Below are 22,834 nucleotides of genomic sequence, written 5' to 3' on the forward strand. Positions count from 1 at the left end.
TTGTAAAGCACTTAGTTTGGAAAAAAGTGTAGTTATATGGTTTTCTAAAGATAATCACTGACGTTGTCGCTTCGTTTGACAGGACATATACTAGTAACAACATCAGATTCACGTTATGCAATACATCAACTGGCCATTTAGTTAGGTAACATATCATAGTTAAAGTTTGAGTATGTGAATGCTTCAGACCTGCTTTGAAAAATATAGCCAAAGGAAAACCAAGTTCAGAAACATAGAAAACAGTCACATCATTGCACGTGACTTTCAAACTAAACTTTTCCAGCAGGCTATAGCTAACGCGTACTGAAAATTTCATCGTTCCAATCGCCACAGTATCGGACTCTCAGCTAATGTAATTTCACACTCGTGTCAAAGGTCAATAGATTTTGTGACTTTCCAGTAGGATTTATTGCCCAAGAATACAAGGTGTTATCGGAAATAAATACCGGATTACACAAGTAATGAGGCTGAAAATGAATATCTGGTTACTTCAACAAATTACTGTGGCCGGAGGGTCGTCCGTCATGTGCAGTTGGTTGGTTTTACTATTTCTCTCGGGAGTTGACATATTGGCTGTGTGGCGAGCAGAATTCCACTCGGGACTTCCGATTATTTCTACATGTCAAAACTCGGCTCGCTTTTAGGTAGAAAACTTCGTGTGTATGGATTTTATCATTCATCATATTTCTTGTATGGTAGCATCTGGTGTGTTGGTCAACTATTCAGAAGGTCTGTCTGTTTTTTATTTTTTTAGAGGGACTAGTGGAACGGTTGGAATGAAGAGGGAAGTCCGGACTCCGCTCACAAAGTATACAGTAACAAATTTAAAAGTTGCTACATTGTATTTTTATTACCATAAAGAAAGTTTGTCGGTTTTTGTTTGGGAACATATCAACTCAAGAAGTCATAAATGATACTTTTTTGTTTCAGTTTCAGTTGCCCCGCAAGTTTCCCTGTCGAATTACGAAGACCAATCCCTCAGGTATGTGGTTGTTTCACCCGTTCAACTATTTATGACTCAGATGAATGGGACTGGATTAATCCTTGTTCCGTATGTTAACATCAATACCATTGTTTATGATAATTAATTTTTCTCGGATCTGGTATCGTCAGTCTCTCCTATAACACATTTATCTGTGTGAATGTTTGTCATATTTGTTATAACTGCATTCCTTTTACAGAAGTGGACATGACAAGGGGTTAGTAGAGAAGAGGCCTACAGCAGAATTATCATGCATTTTACATACCCACAGTAGCCCTGCCATACAGCCCTTTTAACCTAATGAAAGTTTTACTGAACAAAGGATTGGCTTGCTGGCAATTAGTATGGTAGGGCAAACATGTGTCCGACTATTATGTGTGGACACAGATATGTCTTCATTTGTCAGTGTCGAGAAGAAGGCGGCTTAATCAGGAACTTTCATCAAATAGCAATGCGGTCGGTTTGAAGGCGATCGATCAGAGTGTGGCGTTGTGTAGGTCGCGTACTTTTGTGGGTGCATGTGGCTTCATTTATCAGCTTTTAGTACTGTATACAGGACTAAAACACATGAAATTATGCAGACATAATAGATGAAATGCAAAATGTGATTTACGTATCCTTGTAAAATAGATAGGATCAAGCCCATGTACGTTTGAGTTTGAGCAATAAACAAATAAGACAAGTCGTAAAACACAACAATTATTGAGGGCTACCCTTTCCATGAAAAAAGCTCCCCGAAACTCAGTGAATTTCTATTTCAAAGAGACCCTCCCCATAGTAACATTTGTGGAGTTAACGTTCCCTCCAATAAAACCTTTCTAACATCTCCAAGTATTACCTTAAGGAAACAGGTAAAGAAGCTCTTGATGATTAGAATGCGTCATTACCCATCTAACAATACCATAAGACCGGATGAACGCAGTGTTTCACATTCTTCAAGCCAAGCAATCATTGGGAACAAAATGAGCTAATTTTCCAGCAGGTTTCCCAGACGTAATGCATGTTTTAGTAGCTTTTTTCATAAGATTGCCTGAGCTGACGTTCCGCTTGTGAGCAGAGGTTATTGATTGTAGTGATAATGTTTGCCCCAACCAAAGGTGCTGGTGGTCAGATAGCGCCGATGCCCTGATGGTGACAGTGAAAAATTAAGCAGATAACCTATCAACACTGTTACAATCGGAGGATACACATTTGGCACCGATTGCCTTTGGATTAAAAGTTGGATCGAGGCATAATTTCCTGGCCGTAAATGGAAAAGTCGATGGACATTTGCCCTGCTCCTAGTCTGATATGGAAGGTGTGACCACCTTTTGTCCACAGGCCACAAAGGAAATTGATTGCCAAAATTACATTGGGCTGCAAGTCCAGATATTTGCTGATTACAAAGGCCGGGTGATATCTACATGCAGCCGTGGTCATACGGACATGGCTGGACAACGGGAGATTATTAACCTTTCACATGTTGGACAGAAATCACATAATATTAAGGAATTTTCCTATAAATCGTTTATGTCAGTGTCTTTTCTTACATCGCCCATTTGTACTCAACTTTATATCAGGGCTATAGGAAAGGATACACATGCAGCACAACATGATGGAACCTAAATTAACACCTTGACATACTACGAAAATAGAATGAACCATAGTTTTATAAGTGCACACTGTGTGCTTCATAAACAACACACGGCTCCAAGGACTTAATTTGTTGAAGTTCTGCCAAGGTGTATGGTAGGCGGAGATGCATGAATGCAGTAGATCAATATAGGGATGCAACCGAGTTGCCACCACGGCTTCTTACGTAACTTCTTTCGAACGTTGGTTATGCATGTGCCGCGAGCTATGTGAGAATAAGAAAGGATTTTTGTCTTTTTCTGAGAGTTCTGTGTACAGGTGTCCTTAGTTTGATCCTGCAATCTTACATAAACTCACCAGACATCTCTTCTTGCTTCTAGACATCTGTAACCCCTCCCCAGACAACTGTAGGGTCTGTAATCCAATTATCAGTGTTGGGTTTGTCAGGGTCTGATGGGGGCCAGTGGGGGGTCAACAGTTCTTGGCTCCTGTAGGGCTTAGGGTGTGGCTGAGCCGCTTCCGACACACTTAACAAACACAGGTAGGGTGGCCAGGTAGGATCACTCAACAGGGGGTGGAGAGAGTTAGGAGGACCATTGTGTTGTGTAGCGGAATGTGTGAAAATTGCACACGAGGGATGTCACCGATCTGGTCACCAGTAACGTTGCATGCGGGCTAGCTTTGTGCCAAAAGACCCGAGAAGATACGTACGTAGGAAAATATACAACATCGATATCATTGGGACTTTATACAAACTTTGATTTTCTTTTACGTAATTCCGCCGTAGCTAAAATGGTTGGTTTTGGACACAGAAGAAGCCCTAATGGTAATCTATCAATCATGCGTGTATACACAAAAACGGAGTTTCTTGATTTTTTTTCCTCTCAGGTGGTGATTGACAGCTGGCAGAATGTCAACATGTTGAACCTAGATAGTCAATCAGCCTGCGAGTCGCTGAGTGACACCTTGCCTTGTTCTGTCGACATCGTAAATACATCTTGCACATATTTTAGTCAGATCTGGCAAACCCAAATATTGTCTCATCGTGTTGTTTCCCCACCTTTTCTGGTAAGATTGTTTACTCAGGAAACAACCACCCGATGCGACAGCTTCGGCTTGATGTATTTAGTCGGGGCATTGTTGATGGATGGTCGATTTTATTTCCATAATTCTATTGTTGAACAGGTCAGGTTTTCCGACCTCCAAGCAGATATTGTAGGAGGCGTGACATGGTGATGACTGTGCCGTCTTTGTTTTTCTGTTCACACCTCAACAGGGTAAGATATTGGCAGACAAAACAATGACCCATACAATCAATCAATCAATCAATCAATCAATCAATCAATCAATCAATCAATCAATCAATCAATCAAATGGTTTTATTCATCGTCCCGTCCATTTCCTGACTAGGGTCCGTGACACACTAGACGGTGACGTTATTACATAAATCTTTTCAATGATTACATTGGAACTGTGGTCCCGTCTGACGTATTATCAGCTTGATGTCATCTCGGCGACATCCCGACATTTGTTCTATTGTTCTTACATTGTAGACATTGATGAACGCTGAATAATTCAAGCTGTGGATATGTTCCAAGCTGTGTATGATTACCAGCAAATTTCATTACATGCCCATATCAGACATTCTATATGTTCTGCTATTATTTATCTTCCCAATACTTGACATGATTAGCATTGAACAGGTTTGCTCTTTCCATTTATCAGGAGATGGATGGGGGGCTTTAATCTTTTTACGGGGCTCCTGTCTCCTCACATAATGAACTTGTAAGCATATCAGCAGCTAAGTTGATTTCCTGATGGCAATGGTGTCATTTACAGCACTTTCTTTTCTGCCATTTCCTGTAGGAGGGCATTAAGTCAGGTTGGAGAGGCTGATTTGATTTGGTAGGGCCGTTTTAATGGCCACTGTTCATAATCAATCAAATCAATCAAGTGATCCAACTACCTGTAGTCACCCCAGTCTTCAACTTTCTGAAAGTTACCGTTGCGCACAGTATTAGATTTGCAATTTATACCGAACAGTTGTGTAAGATACTTGTGCTAAACTGGGTAGACTTAGATTTATTACTGATACAAAACACACCATAGACGTATTTGACACACAAGTACAGTAACACGGAAACGCTGGCCATATTAACCTGTTATAAACAACCCCACAGGTGCTTCCTGGGAAGAGGTAAAACGGGGTAAATCCGTTCTGCACCTCGCAGCAACCCTCCGAATCCCTCAACATTTGTTTGGATCAATGGCAGCAAATGAGCAAAATAAATCTCCCAGCTTGTGTCGGACTTCTCTCTGGGTTTAATGATGCCATAAAGATCCAACTGGTCATTAGAAGCTGTTCTCCACCGCCCACTGTGCTTGTTATTACACCACTACAAATTGCCCAGTGAGTTTGAGCAGCACAATTGGCTCCCTTGGCTGCACTTTACTTGGAACAGATCCAGTAACTGATATCCTATCTTTCAAAGCTGTTTACATTTGTCTGGTATATTGAAAAAGACGTATGTATTGACTACACATGTCAGAGAAAATGGATCAAAAGGCAGACATCCATGAAGTTTTTCCTAGAATCATAATAAAAACTGAGCAGGTTTATCATTTATGGTGTGTCAGAGTTTGTCCTACTTATGGTAGATCCTGTGGTGTGAGGAGACCACTAATGTCCACCAGTCCTTCTGTGTACCGGGAAGTGTCAGAACCACTATTAACCAGTGGACTTGATGCTCAGCAGGTCACTGACATTTAGGCCATGTTGTTCTGCCCTGCCGCCTCCCCGCCGCCATCTTGATGATGACACAGAGACGCCCGCCCACAGTAGGACCCTCTGCTGTCAAGTCCACTCTGTAAGAACAAAGTCAAGTGGACAGTTTGCCAGGACAAGTCGGCAGTAACAAGCAGGTCAATTATCCTGACAAGATAGAGGTTCATGTAGAATCTGAAAAGGTTTCATCTGAACAGAGCTGTAATTCTGCTTGTGCCAATCAGTGGCTTGTCGTTACAAGTGTTTAACGATCCTAACGATCTTGAGGTGTATGAGAATAAGTGGATGTACACCCTGAAGATAATTGGGCCATACATCAGCCACAATTAGCTGGCCTGGCTGGGGCGCCCCCTGTACTCCTAACGACCATTTGGTGCATGATAGAAGCAGGAACTCTCTTCATTCCCACCCTGGGACTCCATTGCCCAGCAGTAATGGTGATTTGTTACAAGAAAGTTGCATGTAGTCCAAGCAGGTATGTACTAATTGGACAGTGTTTGGAAACTTGTAACAGCGATTACAGGGGTGAGTACCATATATCATGGGTACATCCTGCGGTAACTACAACCTGGGGTGAAATCTAGTCTTGCTGAGGGACAGGACGTTAGAGTGAAGTCATATAACACAGCAGTGCAATCCCGTAGATACCGTAAATCTACAGAGACAGGCTATGGTTAGTATCCATAAACTGTTACTTGCTGAGACAGTGTGCCCAATGCAGTGCTGAGTAAAAGAAGCCTTACTGAGTAGTGCCTGTTTAGGGTATGAATGGATAGCCTAGAGTGAGGTAGCTTGTTTACCCAAGCTCTCCCACTTCCAGGAGCGCGATTTAGTGTGGCTAAGAGTGAGGTAAATGACTTACTTGTGCTGTAGAATATAGTCAGCATAGACCGTATAACTTGCAAATCGTTTTCTGATTCCGTAGGTTACAATGCTGTGTGCGAAATGAACGCGTCTGTTGTGACAGAAGCAGACCGAAGACAATGTTGACTCTGACCTTGGTGCTGATCTGTGATCTGTTACTGCGCTGACAAATCTCCACCTGCCTCTTTATGTACCCGTTCGCCAACATGCTGACCTAGTACCTTCGAAATGGTACCTACCTGTACAGATACAGACACAGACAGACCTAGTACCTTCGAACGCAGAGAAAAACAAAGGAAACGAGAAAATAAATCGGAAGCTATGATTCCACCATGCTTCTTGTTTCTGTTCATTAAGCAAATGTATTTTTATAGTTCGATATCAGTGTCCTTTGTTTCTTTTCCCCCTTTGTGTTTCCCTGTCTTTAACTAATCTGTTTTCTTTCTAATCCCCGTCACATCACTATAAGTGCGTTTGCAATTACATACTGACTCATAGTCGATTAGAAGCAGATCATGTACCCATGGCTAAAACACAAATCTTTTAAAAGATCTTAAATACGCCGAGTAAGGCAAGTTAAATGAAAGCACGCCTGCCGTGAAACTATCGCGCATTTTGTCCTCATCGTGCTTTGAGAGGTTCGTGTGTTTTGATCTGTTTTTTGTAATAACTAGAGTCCCGTATAAGCCTGCTTTAATCTGATGTGACATCTCGGCAGGGGGTCGGTAACTATGACTAGAATCATAACATTATACCTCACCATTAACAAGCCATGTACAGACGAACGTGTTTTAAACGGAACGATTATCCTTTGAACCTTATCAGAGAAAGATTTAGCAATTTTACTATGACGTACATTTAGTCCAAAGACAACTACGTTTCTATGGAAATCTCCTTGGATGGGAGCATTTTCGAGCAGACTTCACAGATAAGGCGACAGTTATTGGGAAGGCGGGGTTCGAAGGTCTTCCGATAAGAATGAGATAAAATTTCCCTATCAGATGGCATGGTGTGGGTGGTCTTTACTGGTTCTTAGATATATCACCTGAGAGACAACAACATTGTGAAGTAGTATCAACATTCTACAATTATAATATGTGAAGTCAGTTGTGCAGATATGCTATCAAGTGGCCGAGGAAGACAACGGGATTTCCGTATATGACTACAAAATTCTTCTCTTCTCTCCTTGTCTTACGACAGTGTATGAATAAGGCATTCCTACTTATAAAGGCAAGAGGCTCCCGAACAACTACTTCTGTTAGAGATGAAGAAAAACTCTTACTGCCACATGAGTGATAATAAAACTTCAACCCCGAGCGCCAAACGCCACTAGCGGTGTCAAGCTACAAACATAAGGCACGTAAATCTTGTGCTAAGAATATGCAAAGCCCTTCCACCAACTAATGGGGGTATTTTATCAAGAGAAAAAGACGAGAGATAAAAAGTCGCTTTGTCCCTTGTCTGAAGTCTCGCCCCGAGCGACTGGACCGGACATCGTGTAAACATCAATTAGAAATGTGTTATCTTTTTTGTTGCGGTATCTGATCTCCCATTACCACCAATCTAGATTTTACGCGGATTTCAGTCTTTTGGTTCTAGAGTAGGGTATTAGTATTGAAGAATTGTTGGTTAAACAAAGATTAAGGCCTTGATCCGGGCGAGACACGGCGACGACGACTGGAGCTTCCCGGCTTCTTTTTGTCTTACCCCGGGTAGCCCGGCGCCTACTACCGAATACTCACAAAAGTAAAGTCCTCCTTATGTTCAAGCTTCGGGATGAACGGGTAATCTTCGGTTTAATTAAGAAAAATGAAAACTTTCGGGTACAAAATCCTCCCGTCTGAAGTCTCTAAAATAACAATGTGTACTTCTGGTGATTTGTGATAGCTCGTCGTAGGTAGCTTCGTTTTTTGCGGTGCTGCTTTGCTTGCGGGGATATCATTACTGTTGTAGTACTAGTTAAATCTTATCCTCGAGCTCTCATTCTGTACAGCGTGACCAAGTACCCGTATTCACGTGCCTCAGACTCTATAGAATGGACAAGAAGCAGGTCGATTTAATGAGATTCCCTGGACCCTGTTGGTGGGCCATTTATCTGTAGTGTTTCCTTTTGTAATGCCTCTAGTTCTCACGCACTGCAGACATAGACGCGAACAATTACACGTGGAGAATTGGTAAAAACAAGACAATGATTACCCACATTTCCATGTCTTTGACTGCTCTTTTGTTTAAATAGATACTCTTGTTTCTAAACGCGATAGACAATAGCCCTTCATTATCTACGGTGCTTATAGCCCACACAACTGGTTATTCATTCGTTTGTAGCCGGATGTACGGCTGTATCAGAAGCCTTCCTTTTCGAAATCTTAACAATAGTGTTGAGCAGTATGAGTGGATATCATATAGTGAATTATTTCTGGTCTCTTGCCTTGTCATTTCTTACACCTGCCGTATTCAAGACCGTAATGGTTTGGGGGTATTTTTTTCTGTTCTTCCTTTCCTGTACATGTAGTACATCCGCGCGCACGTTTCCTTTGTCGCTAGGCACATAAATATTTCGCTCTCATTCATGTCCGCGCAGTGCATATGCTGGTCATGTAGCCGGGGCTATAACAGCCTTTACCATTCGGTTTGTTAAAAGACTCGCCCTTTTGTTACCTTAACAACATATTTAACAAGTGTGAAAATAACGCATACGCAAGCTACCATCTGGGTCGGAGGGATTACACGCCTCCCATTTTCCAGGCATCTGTTAGCTGCGCTGCCACCTGCCTGGCTCTAGGGCAGCTTTAATCGCCTGTAACAACGTCAAGGTGAAGAAACCAACCGTGATTCATGCACCATTAACAGATGAGGGGGGAGGGAACGTGGTCGTTGTTCATCTAATCTTCCCTAACGGTGCTCATTACGAGTTCACACATTAACACCAACGTGTGAATTACTTTTCCTTTCTGTCTGGAACCACTCGCTGATTCATATTGATGGCGACAATCAGGAATGCGTGTGTGCCACACAGTTCGTCTTAATTACTTTTCATTTTTGCGGTTAAGTGCGTCTCATTGAAACAATGGCGGCTCCGATCAATCACGTCTCGTCCCCAGGCGGGCTGACAGCCACTTCTCTCTGTCAAAAGAGCAGTTCCCGGGAAGACCCCTCTCTCCTGAGCCCCGCACTTTATTAAAAGCCCCTTCTGGTGCCGAGCGAGGGGAGGCCTTCCCACAGCCATTTGTGGAGAATTGGTCTCGTGGGGAGTTATTGGCGCCTATTCTGTCTCATTATAAGAAGAGGGGGTTCGTATAGTTCTTTGTATTTGCTACCTTGTCATCGCATAATTTAGCTAGATACTGTGACTTTTCGATGTCTAGTCTCGTCCTGTTATACTTGCACCACATACAGCAGCCTTCTTATAAAGATTTGGGTCGAACGGACCTTTGTTAGAGGAATGCCAAACATAGTCATCTCACGTCAGAAGCAGTTTTTTCTTTGCAAACCGTGCCAAGGTATGACTTGTAGGCTTCTCTAGTGAAGATTTCTGCTGTTCTCATGACACAGCCCGTATAGTTTATGATAACAATATCGTAACGTTCAAAATGGTATGAAGCGACCCTACTACAAATACATGTAATTAGTATTCGCTCACATTAGTTTATAAGATGACAAAATGGAAATCCATGAGTTTTTTTTGGCATAACAGATTAGTACTAACGACTCAGCCATGCCTCCTGGCGATATGAATTGGTACTGTTCGTTTGAAGGCATAGTCGACACTGGATGGGTTCAACAGCAGGACGCATTGCTCATTTGTCCAGCTTTATCATGATGTAACGTCAAGTCTGTCTGCCAATGAAATAAGTAACAAATCTAAATGGTTATTCATCAATAAGATATCATCTTTTGATAGATAAAGAACTCTCATATAGTAACTTGAATTGTTAATTTCATAGATACCAAAACGTTACGTACATATATATAACTTGTGCATTATCTTTTTTTTTTTAAGTTAGAAAGGCAATGCAATGACTAACGCTGCCCTGAGGTCGCGTTAGGAAAATGCGGTGTCATAAAGTCACATCATCATTTCAAAACGTTATTATGAGAATCGCTCCTGAGAGGAGAGCTGTCAACGCATTAGAAGGGACCTAACGGCTCTATTCTAGTCTGGGGCACTGACCATGTCACAACACCACTGAACTTTCACCTCTCATCCATTCCCCATAATATCCCAGCCAGGTGTTAAGTGAGCCCCTGTCACCCTTGTGTCCCTCCCCTGATCTTGTCCTCCTCCTGGCACAGGTAGGGTCTGTAGGAAATGTTTTATTGCCCCATGATAAACTGGGCTGCCATGTTGATGGGGAGACTGACAGGTGACAGACAGCTGGGCTTGTTGAACAAAGAAAGATGTCCAGACAAACATTGGCCATGACCAGTGGGGACCATGTTGTATGTGACAGGTTGGTGGCAGGATGGATGGCTGGGAGGCCAAAGGTGTGTTTATGATTTATACAGGGTGGGATTAGTTACTGCCTGTGGTGTCTTTATGCTGCAATTGGTATGTGAGACTGGAGGCAGGGCACAGCCCTGGGGAGGGATCCCTTCTGATAGCTGGTCATTATGAGCAGCAGGAGAAGGGGGAATTCACCAGGCTGAAACTCACCAACCAGACAACTGGAGATCACAATGTCACAACAGCAGCTTCTTTGGAACAGTGCAACTCTTCACAAATCTCTCCAAACGTCGGGGTAGTTTGTTAAGAGCTTCCTTGGGAAGACTTGTTCAGTTTTGTTTTAAACAAGTCTAGGAACAAACCTCTCATTGCAATTTTAAGATTTTCCTCGTCTAGTGTGGTTTGCTTGTTCTAATCTGATTAAAAACTGACAACATTGTCTTCACCCCTAACTCCACCTGTAATAGTGGTCCCGTGACCTACTACCTGTTTCCATGTAATATAGATGTTTGGAAGAGAAGACATTGCTTCTCCTTATCTGATACAAAACTGACAACGTTGTCTTCACCCCTGACTCTATCTGTAATAGTGGTCCCATGACCTACTACCTGTTTCCATGTAATATAGATGTTTGGAAGAGAAGACATTGCTTCTCCTTATCTGATACAAAACTGACAACGTTGTCTTCACCCTTGACTCCACCTGAAGCAGTGCTGCCTACTGCAGGTTTCAGCAGAGATCACTTGTCTTAATTGAATCTAGGCTGAGAAGAGATAAGAGGAAAAGTGTGGGGAAGTCTCCCCCCTTCAGGTCTCTTAGAGGAGAAAGTACCATGGGGAGGGCAGGGAGCAAAAGCTCATTTGTGAGGAGAAATTGGATTAGTTATTGTGGGTATAGCTGACTGGCTTCTACCCTAAGTAATTACCTGGTACCCTGACTGGCACTTGGTGGCCTGACTTACCCTGTTGACAGATGTGAGAAGTCATAAGGCTTGTAATGTCAAACATTATAGGATTATAAAAAGTCTGATTAAACTTCAGTAGCATTACAAGATTTAATCTGGGAGAGTCCAATCAATGTGATACAGAGTTTGATGAGCACACAGCTATTTCACAGACTATTAAGTCTGGTGCACACAGACTGCCCCGAATCAGCAACCATGTAATGTTATTCATGTTGGGCTGGAGACAAGAGAGCCGAGTGTTGAATATATTCATGTAGTATTGACTGGAGAATGGGAAGACTTGCCCCAGTAGCTTTGGTTAATAAAGTGGTGGTGTGGTGTGTAGCAGCGTCCTGCTTGAAGCCAAGAGGCTCCTTCTAACCAAAGCTATAATTGTCTGGTGGGAACAGGTCTCAGCTCTACATGCAAATGAAGCCATCCAACCTTCCAATTATCAGATGTAATATTCTGGCAGTCATGCTTATAATTAGTTATAATTCTAAGATAGGAATTAATCTGTGTGTAGATCAGCATCAATCAGTAGTAATTTGAGTGTTGTACAGCATGAAATCATGTCAGATAATCTCTGTACATGCAGGCTAGTCCTGTGAGAAGAGACTGGGATGTTCCAGCACCGCCAGCTGAGCATGAAGTGGGCTGACAGCCATCTAAACAACAACAACAACCTTATGATGAAGCAGAGATACTTCACAGCCAAGAGTAAATAATTATAGGTCTTCTAATTTCACACACTTAATTTTTCAGAAGAATTTATCAAATAACGGTTCGGGCGATGTTTTTTTAGGTCACTGTTCTGAATGCTGAGAGATGTAATAACTCATTAAACAAATACTGCCATTTTCCCTGTCTCTAGAGCAATTATAGTTCTAATGATCTATAGCCCAGGTGGCTGCTACTGTAAACCACATCTATATAATTATCATAAAATGTACCTGCAGGCAAGAAAACTTGTCCCAGTTTGTAAGCCAACTTAATAACACACACATTGTTTTGTTTGTTACAACATATTGAGGTGGTAAGAAGTGTACATAATTTACACAGGTGTGCTCTCATGTTGGTGATTATCTTGTAACAGTGGAGTCATTGAATCCATGCTAGCTGTCATGACATATCAGCACTCATGCATGAAATGTTCATGTCCCCCTGTGGTGTTCCTGTGTGTGTGCCTCACTTTAGTATATAACATTCACAAAGTGCAAGGTGTTATTAAAGTAGATCAAAGCCTCCCTTGTTAATGTGGTAGAGGTTCTGGTGGATGTGGTGTGTAGCAGCATGTGTGACATAATGTTACATAGTATTCGGCCTTTAATTACGTTACAAACCGGATGCTTTTCACAGGATTGTCTCCTGAGCGAAATCATCATCATTTTCCCCTCTATTATGTTTCATTAGATGTAGGACAATATTGCCATATATGCATCTATGTGTTTGTAGAATTGTTTAGTGAATACTATGATAGAACATGATGGAGAGTTTTAACATGAATTTCACTGACTGGAGTTTGGACTAGATGAACTTATGAATTTCTTATAATGTCTTGGTCAAAGACCGACATTCGCAACTGTGTTTTGCTACTTTACCACAAAAGGAAGAAAGTGCAAAAAGTATTTAAAAAATGTGTATCATCAGTAATGATTGTCCTTGGGAATCGATGGTGACATCAATGGTTATTGATGGTCCAATTTAGTCAATAATTGTTTCTCACATTTTGTGGCGGTGAAAGGTGTCTGATGGAAACAGAAGTTGCAGGTGTGCTTCATAATTACGTAGGAACATAAAAAGGCTTGAGTTGTCAGACATGTATTCATCATCTCCATACTAAAACCTTGCCTGCAGCAATCCCTGCCTACAGCCGACAGATTTATGTCATGTTTTGCTTTACATTAAGTGAAAAGCCCTTTGTGTTAAGTGTGTAAAAGTGCCTGTGTTAAGGTGGATCTAATGTGTCTTATGTCCCTCATGATGACCACTTTATGAGCTATATTAGTATCACATCTACTCTTACCATCTTACTTATTGCAGCTGGGCTTGTTATGAATTGAGAGTGACACTTTCCAATAACAACATTTTCCCCAGCCCTAACCTTGGAGTGATCTCCTGATGGAAACATTTGTAAGGTCAGAGGTTGAGGGAAGCCACCATATCTGCAGCTTCACCATCCCACAGTTTTACACCACAGTTACTACAGGAGAAAGTGTCTTTAGAAGTTTGTGAAGTGTGAAGGTTTCCCTGCCCAGGTCCTGACAAACCTGCCCATTCTGATGATCCTGTGGTTGTGCCTGTGTAACCTGCAGTCATGCTACATTTGCTGCACAATGTACAGAATACTAACATAGGATTTTATAAGTGGTATTCATTTAGTACAGGTCATGCCATTGCTTTGACTAATCATTTGTCCTTGTGTTGTTCACATGCAGTTCCAATTTTGTTTGGTCTTTTAAAGGTCAATATCAGAAAAGCTCAGGTCAGAGATCATCAGTGTTTGTGTAAGGCTATAGGCATGAAGCTGAATATGTGCTGCAAAATTACTTTTTACATGCTCTTTGTTGTTGGTGGGACTTTCTATTGTTTGAAGTCCCACCATGAGTCACAACTATCCATAATCATGATAAGTTTGTAATCAATTTGCACAGATGAGAAAATGCCAGTCTGACTCTTGTAATCCTTTTAACTTTGCCTGTGGTGCCATCTGTTACTTATCCAGGGTGTTGGACCAGCACAATGTTGGAGTGGGGAGATCCTCATCATTATCAGTGAAGTCTGGACCCAGAGGGAATGTGCAGATTTCAGCCTTTAATAAGATTTGCATAGATATTCCAAATATACTATCTGTGTTGTTAGTTACTGTTAATTCCATCTGAAAAAAATTAAGACGAAGAGGTAAACTTCACTAACTTTGTGACATCCCACTTAAATGTCCAATTTTTCATTCTTTCATTTTCATTGTTGAGTTTTAAAAGCCCTATGTCAATTCCTAACTTAACAGATTCTGAAGTAAGATCAATGCTGTCGAAACAAAGCTCTTCTTATCAGCTATCTTTCAGCAGATACACATTGTGTTATTGTAACTGATGATAATGTATATAAACACTGCACTCTGTTCTGTTCTTGACTACAACCATCTGTTCTTTTAGATAGTCATCAATTAATTTGAACATTTTCCAAAAAGGTTCCATGTCAGTCTAAGCTTGCAGGTAAATCAGTCAAGAGTTGGGTTTTATAGAGATCAGCAGTATCAGTAGTTCTTTGATGTTGTGAGAATATCAGTAAAAACACAGGTACACACAAGGAGGTTGTTGTTGCTATCTTATCACTGTGTTGACTGTATGCGGCAACATGAAGAGACACGCTCGCCTATCTCAAACCTTGTATATGGGGACCAACTCTGCCAGAGATCCAGAAAAACAGGGCAGGCTGATAGATGAAGAGACTGGGGGGAGTTTGTAAAGTAAATAGGAGGTTCTGACAAGTAGGTGAGAATTGGCAGTGATGATGAGGCAGCTTTGTTCTCAGTGTGAAGCCAATGAGACATGAAGTCCTACATTTTTATGGTCTCTCCAGGCCCTGTGGTGTTTACATAGAGGGATGGAGATAAGGCGTGGGTTACCAGGATACAGAAATGTTGTCTGTCACACCCCACACAGTCTGTTACCATGGTAACCACACAGAAGGTCCAAACATGTGGCAGAGTCCTGAGAGGAGAGGAGAGGCAGGGGAGGCTTTGTGACAGGCTGTATGGCCTGATTTATAACCTGCTGACATGACAGATGGCTTTTTGAGTGGCCACTGTAGACAGCCAACATGTACTTACCAGCCTACAACAGGAGAAATCCTTGTCATAAAACTATTACAATTTTACTTAAAATAGTTGCCTATTTTGTGGCTGATACTGGTCAGTATGATTTGGGTCCAAACCTGTGCAGAGACAGGAAAACAGTTGTCCCAAATTATCTTAAATCCTCAATGATCTGTGTAGCTTTTACAATTACAGTTGTTTCTACAACATGTATATCCTATCCCCAAGCTATTCAGACTATTCTATCTGATGACATGTATGTCATCCTTAAAGAATCCCAAACAGTGTCTTGCCTTAATCTAATTTTCCACTTAACTAGATGACACCTCTGGATCACCTTTAATAAGGATGATGGCTGCTGGCAGACTTTGATGTCAGATCAAGTGAAAGAAAGGGATTACATGGAGGATTAGTCATAATCACCCTTAATCCCTGTCTGTGTAGAACAAAAGTCAGACAGGGATTTTCTTCCATTCAAAGTTGGATATGTACAGGATAACATCTGGTATGATATGATCTCCCAGGCTCCTATGGATCAAAGAATGATTTCAGTTGGAAATACTAGAAGGTAAATTTGCAAATGTTATTGAAAGAATAGGAATATTTCTTTGTGTAATATACAAATGTATTTGGGTTGCTTATTATCAATTTTAAAGACTACCCTTAAAGCCATTATCAATGTACATTTTACATGTCAGCTGATCAATGTTAACATTGTGACAAGAACCATTTTTGACAAGAAAATTCCTGATAAACAAAAAGGACAAATTTTTAGTCTCACATCAGCATGTTTCAGTCCCCGATTTAAGCAAGCTGGGACAATAGCTGTGTTTCCTATGATTAAACCTGTTTTCTATTGTCTCCTCAGTGCTCCTGCCCTACTGTGCAATAGCCTCTACCAGGCTCCGCGGATCGCTGGAAAAATAGTAGAAATGGGCCGTAATAAAGGGAATAGTATACCAGAGAAGATCCAGGGCCATAGAAGCTCCAATTTGCGACCCACGGATCCGTGGAGCCTGGTAGAGGCTAACTGTGCAACTGGATGGAAAGTCTGTGTGACATGCATGACTGGTGGTTTGTGGCACACCACAGGATGATGCCTTTTGTGTTGTTTATAATTATCCTTATCATAAACACAGCAGGCAGGGTGCAGACCAGCTTCTGTATCATAGTTGCCTGTTACCTATGTCCCAGAGTTTGAAGAAGTTCTCTGTATAAAATGTGTGGCATGTTTTCTGTAGTAGTTTTCTGCCAACTTTTGCCCCATGAGCACATTTCAGCATGCTGAAGTTAATTTGTACCTTTGATGGTTTTGTAGTGACATGTGTAGTCTATATTCCAGTGCCTGTGGGCCAATAGGGCCTGTTGGAATAGTCTTAGCATTCCAGTTTATGACAGCTTAGTAGTTAAACAGACTACAGAAATTGAACTTGGCTTGGCAAAGACAAAGTCTTTTTGTTTGTCAGGAATTAAGTGTTGAAAATTGAATCAGTATGTCTGCTTTGTGGCAGTTGGTAGTTTATGGTGCACAACCTTTGAGTTCACGGTTGGCATTTGTGAAGTTTGACTGGTCCAACCTGTGCTGAAGCGTTAGGTTCACCTTGTAGCCTTGTAATTTGTTGGTAAGGAACAGCAATGTGAAGTGACAATGTGGTCCAGATGTGGCTGGACATGATTGTTGTGTGCTTGTACAGTCCCCCAGGTTGGAGGTGGGCAGATATGTTTCTGGGATTCAGGACAAATGGCGTGTAATTGATTGGATAAGAGGGTTTCCTGACCCCTGTGTAATGATGTGCTGTGTGGGGCTGATTCTTCCCTTCTTCTGCAGCTGCATATTTTGCAGGGCTTTGTTGGGGGGATCAAAGCGGCTCATATCGCATACATGTCCGCACACACTGGTGGACAAAGATGCCGTTTTCTCAGGGACAATTGGCTGCGTGGTCAGGGTGGCCTACAGGGTTGACATTATCATGCTAAAGTTGTCTTGGTCATGCTTTCAGATGCTCTTTCATCTTTTTCTTTAAATCAAGTACATCAGTTAAACTTTTAAATGCAAATGATATTCTTTAACTTGCATTATGTAGTACAGGATCAAAGGGATCAAAATCTGATCAAAATGTGTTACACGATGTATTACACAACCATTCCTCTTTCAGATGAAATCTATTCGACTGAGTCTGTGTCATGTAGAAAGCCAAGGAAAAAAGGACTTGGAATCAAGATTTCAAATTGTACTGCCAAATTCCTATGACATCTGAAAAGAAAAATATTTCTGACTGGTCAGCCTTCCATTGCCCACTGTCTGCCTGCCCCTTGACCTTGAGGTCAGCCAGCACTTTTGTACTTCAGCCTCCGCTCCCTTTGCCCGACCGTCCTCACACGAGGTGAATCTTTCATGAAGGATTACACACAGTTCCCCCAACCAGAAAGCACCTCACTAATACACTTGCCCGCAATGTTATTGCTTGCATCAGTTATGGATTATTGCATTTGTGGACCAGCTTTTGAAGATTTCCTCAGTGGCTGCGGCATTAACGAAGAAATCTGCTGAAGCACTCAGGCCAAAAGACCAAAGGGCAGCAGCAAATTGATGCCTGTTCCACTTTGTACTTCTCTGGTCTGACCACTGCTGACATCATGTAAGTCTCCGAGATAATAAAATGCAGGAGTGGTCGTGCAATACTGGCATTTCAAGGGCTGATTCTCATTACGCTGCTCTTGATGCAGGAGGCATCGGATGTTGGCTTCCATCTTTGTGCCATGATTGCGTTGTAATCTACCTGTGGTGTGGAGGGGCAGATATCAGTGCACCTAACTCCTTATTTACTGGACCTACATGTATTCTTCTCCTGAGTTCTTGGTTATCATGTTCTTTTTTGGTTCAGATATAGGCTAGAGGAGAACAGGTTTTTATGTGATTCAGACTTAGAATATTATACCTGTAAAAGTGAAACATTACCACATCCCAACAGAAGTTGTTCTGTATGTTTGTAGAGTTATTGATGTTGCACCTTGTCGGGATTGGCTCCCTTGCAATAATGTTGCGCTGTTAACACAGGTTCTGTTAAAAATTGATCACAAATCAGATCAGTGCAGCTTGACCATTATGAATATTTCATTCGTTGGACAGAGACCCTGAGGAAATGTGGGCATTACAGGGTGGCTGATGTAAGCTGGCAAGAAGGTTATTGGAAACTGATGTTAAAGTAGATTTTACAGAGATGTGAGCAAGTCCAGATGTCCCTTGTGGCCAGTAGTGGGCAATATGAGTTATTACAAAGTATTTTTTTATTGCTAGAATGACCATGTCCAGTAGAGGTACATTTTATATAATTGAGAAGATGGCCAGGTAAGCTTTTCTACACAAACTGCCTGAGCGAGGGAATATCAAAAGCTAAAACTAAAAGGAGCTTTAGATGGTACTCTGGACCAAGGGATCTCAAAAGCATTTGACTTGGTCTAGTCTGAGATTGGTCTCAAGTTGGCAGTCTTCCTAATGAATTGGAATTCACCATTAAGGGTTGTGTAGTTTCTAGGGAGCTTGGAACGGCCTTAATGACTCCACAAGAGGGTCAGGATAAACCTTTAACCCCCTACACTCCATATAAACATGCCTCCCAGCTTTTAGCAAATTAGAGGAATTATTTGCATAGTTGCCATTAGGCCGGTAGATGTTGGTCTTGGCTGGGGGGAATTATGAATTATTTCTGTGGGTCTCTACTGGGGCCGGCGTGGCGTACTCTGTGGATTTAGCGACTATCCGGAGGTCTGCCGCACTACGGGTGGGAGATGAGACAAGGCGGAGCGTGTAGACACGGAATACCAACACAGAAATTGGTCGGCCGGAGAAACGGCGCCATTTTTGGGTGTATTGGAAGTCAATGTTAGTACAAGATTAGGATTCCGCCATGTTGACCCCGCTGACATCATTCACGTCGACCCCTATCTCGTAATACGCCATTAGGCCGGCCCATGTCACAGCCCCACTGCAAGGCCAAATATTTGGCACTGATACGTATCAAGACTCCATCAAAGTGATGTGGGATAGCAGGAAGGTGGCAATAATGGGGTCCCTCCTGTCACTGAGAAATGCCTCACTCACTGGAATCTGAGGATCCCAGCATCTGACATCCATATCTACTGTGCTGCAGGAATGCCTGAATAGATGATCTGTTCAGCACCAAGGACAGGGACTAGGTATGGTGATCTGTTTGGCACCATGGATGGGAGGTTCTTATAATCATAGTGATCTGCACAATTAAAACACTGGAAACCATAGAATCCACACAGAAAAATATTAAGTACCTGTGCAAAGTCCCATATAAACTGGGTGCAAGAGATACTAAATAAAACAGTGCAGATTCTATTTAATTCCAATATGTTTAAAGCAGTTTAAGCACACCCAATGATATCTTTATACATTTGTATGACATTCTGCTTGATCCGAATTATCTATAGGACACACAGTTTAACCCCACCCCAGGCCCAGCTAGTGAACCCACCCACAGAGTTCTGAACCTGATAAATCATAAGATAATTCTACTTGTGCAGCCCACAAAACCTGCACTTTCTGGGTCAGAAGTCAAGCAGTCAATGCCGGCGCTCCCAGGTCCCAGGCTGCTGCACCAAGTCTTCATGTGGCTGACATTTGGTCAGAGGGGTCAAGCAGGCATTACAGGACTGAGTAATTGATTTTTATAACTGCTGAAGGGAGAGTTGCTATCCATGGTACACCATTGTAAAAGGAAAATATACACATCATGAAAGGATCATTCTAAATACATGTACATGATGAATCAAAACTACACGATATTTCTTTGTAGCATACTTCAAACACCATCTCTCCAGTGGTCACAAATATCCATCTAGATTTGGATACATATTTACTATGCCATATGGTGAATATCTCAAAGGCTGGATATTATCCTCAGGCTGATCATGATTATAAATGTTTGACTATGAAAAATGCCAGGTTAACAGCAGATTAACATACAGGTAACCCTTTTATTACACATGGTAAGCTCTTCTGCACTTAATGTACTTTTTACTATTTTAGACTCCTGTGACATATAACATGATTTTGAGCCATTCATTGTGTCTGATTGTAATGCCCACTGAACTATAAAACCAATTTAGTCTAACAGTACTGTAATATAAAACGATAATCTTTTAGCTGCCCTTTCATTGTCATCCCGGTGGGTCTTTAATGACATAATCACCAATACAGGGTTGCTGTCTTGTGTAGGTCTTAATAAATGGTTTTAGTGCTATCAGTGAAATGCATGTCATAGCAAAAAAAAACCAGAAAATCAAGAGAACACAGCCTACAAATGTAATAGACTCGCCTATTGACATACATGCAGTGTCGTATTGTCTTCATTATTTGTTTTCTCGGCAGGAACACTGATGTAACAATCCTATTGAACACAAAACCTGATCCAATATTTTTCTTAAACAGTCAGCAAAACTTAGTACATGTTTAGCATTCTTCATGACATGTAAAACTGAATAATGATCATTATTAAACTCCAGTTGACTTAGGAACTCTTCAAGTAGCCCCAAGCTGTAACCATCTGGTCTGCGGAGGTGAAGATAAATGACTTATGGCTGTAGCCTTGGAGGCTGTAACAGGATAAAGCCCCTCCACATTATTACACAGATAAGCATGTTTCTACAGAACTGTGATTACATCTGTTTGGTCCTTTCTGTGGGGAGATAAGGGCTACTGGGGAGAATCAAGAAACAATTAGAAGGAAAACTGTTTTCACAACTTCAATCATTGTTGGTCTGTAGAAGTGAAGTAATGAAAATAATGTATGAGGAGGATGGAGGGTCTGGCCAGGAAATCAATGGTTGGCTTCCTGCAAAATCAGCAACAATTTAGACAAACTGAGCTAATTTTCCATCAAGTTTGTGCCGGGGTGATACGTCTTCATAAAGCAGCCGGCGGTTCATAAGTTGGCGGGAGAGATGTGGGTTCAGCGTGCCTCACTATCGATCCTGGTGATGATGTGCTCTCTGACCAAAGGTGTTGGTGGGCAGATAATGTTGATGTCATGTTGTGACAGTGAGAAATGGCTGCGATAACTTATCAGTAGTGTTACAATCACACCGCTCACCCCCGGCACTGATGGTCTTTAGATTTCAGCCTAATGCCAAACGGAATGTGCCGTTACTGGGAATGAGAAAGTCTCCTGGCCACAGCATGCCTGAACACCTGCTGATGGCAGAACTTTAGCCGCCTCTCGGCTTGAGCCAGGGAGGAAATTGATTGGTGAAAATTACACAGGGACTGCAAGTCAAGATAGTTGCTGATTACAAAGGCCGGGTGATATCTACATGCAGCCGTGGTCATATGGACATGGCTGGACAACGGGAGATTATTAACCTTTCACATGTTGGACAAAAAATTGATGTGGGCTCCTCAGATCAGGGGAAGCTGGGGACATGGGGTGCAGAGATAAGCGTAATGGCTGGTCATTTACCGGGCACCAGGATCTACAGAGGAAATGGCAGGAGACGGAGCATATGTCATCAGCTTAAAATGTACATGTAAAATCATGTTGCTAACTGCCTGGAACAGCAGAATACTGTTGCTGCACAAATGTCCAACATTACAACTTCCGAAAGTGGTAACTACTCTCTCCAGATGGAGGATTTATGTGTTAACAGCCAAGAAATGGCTGAGAGCATTAACCTAATGTTCCTTTTAACGTCAACTTGCATCATTACTGTACACAGACACTGTTTTCTGCAGTCATAGAGGTTTGCTAATAGAAGGGAATTGTGTCTATGAAATAGGATGTTTTGCTGACTTTAAACCTGTGCTGCAGGGTTAACATATGTGAAGGAAGTAACAGTTACTGTTTAACAGCCTGTTTGTGGAGAGAGGTACAACATTGAGCTTGTTAGTGTGATATTTTGAAAAGATGTCTCTATCTTTCTGACCCTTTAAGATCATGGGGATTGACCATTGTCACCTGTATGACCCCATAGGTGTGTCTCTTAATGTGTGTGCCCACCTCCCTATCACTACTGAAACACCTCAGCACATCGCTGTTATTAGTTGTGGCTGCAATAAAGCGTTCCAGTCCATGTAAGAGCTAATATGTGTGTGTATGTTGGGCCCAGGGCAGGCCGGTCATCACCCTGTCAGACCTGTGACAGTGATGGAGCAGGCTGCCTTATCTTTACCTGTGGGGCCTTGTGTAGGCATGTTGTTTCCTCTTACTGTGCTAGAATTGGGACATGTGGGGCCTTGTGAAACAGTGTTTTACCTGACACTACAGGGTAGGTGTGCGATACCCAACATGGACAACACAAAGCTGTTCCACATGGTGTCCCTCCCCCCTCAGTCAAGTCAGGTGATCTGTCCACCTGTTTGTCAGTTGATTTGCCCACCTGTAGTTCAGGTGCTGATCCTCCAT

General features: G+C 42.0%; 1 pseudogene; it reads right to left on the reverse strand.

The window, feature by feature from the left end:
• LOC109473352 overlaps window positions 1–22,834 on the reverse strand; it is a 64,815-nt pseudogene extending 41,981 nt beyond the window's left edge.

The sequence above is a fragment of the Branchiostoma belcheri genome, unplaced genomic scaffold (genome assembly GCF_001625305.1).
Source record: "Branchiostoma belcheri isolate BF01 breed outbred unplaced genomic scaffold, Haploidv18h27 scaffold3, whole genome shotgun sequence".
Taxonomy (NCBI): Eukaryota; Metazoa; Chordata; class Leptocardii; order Amphioxiformes; family Branchiostomatidae; genus Branchiostoma; species Branchiostoma belcheri.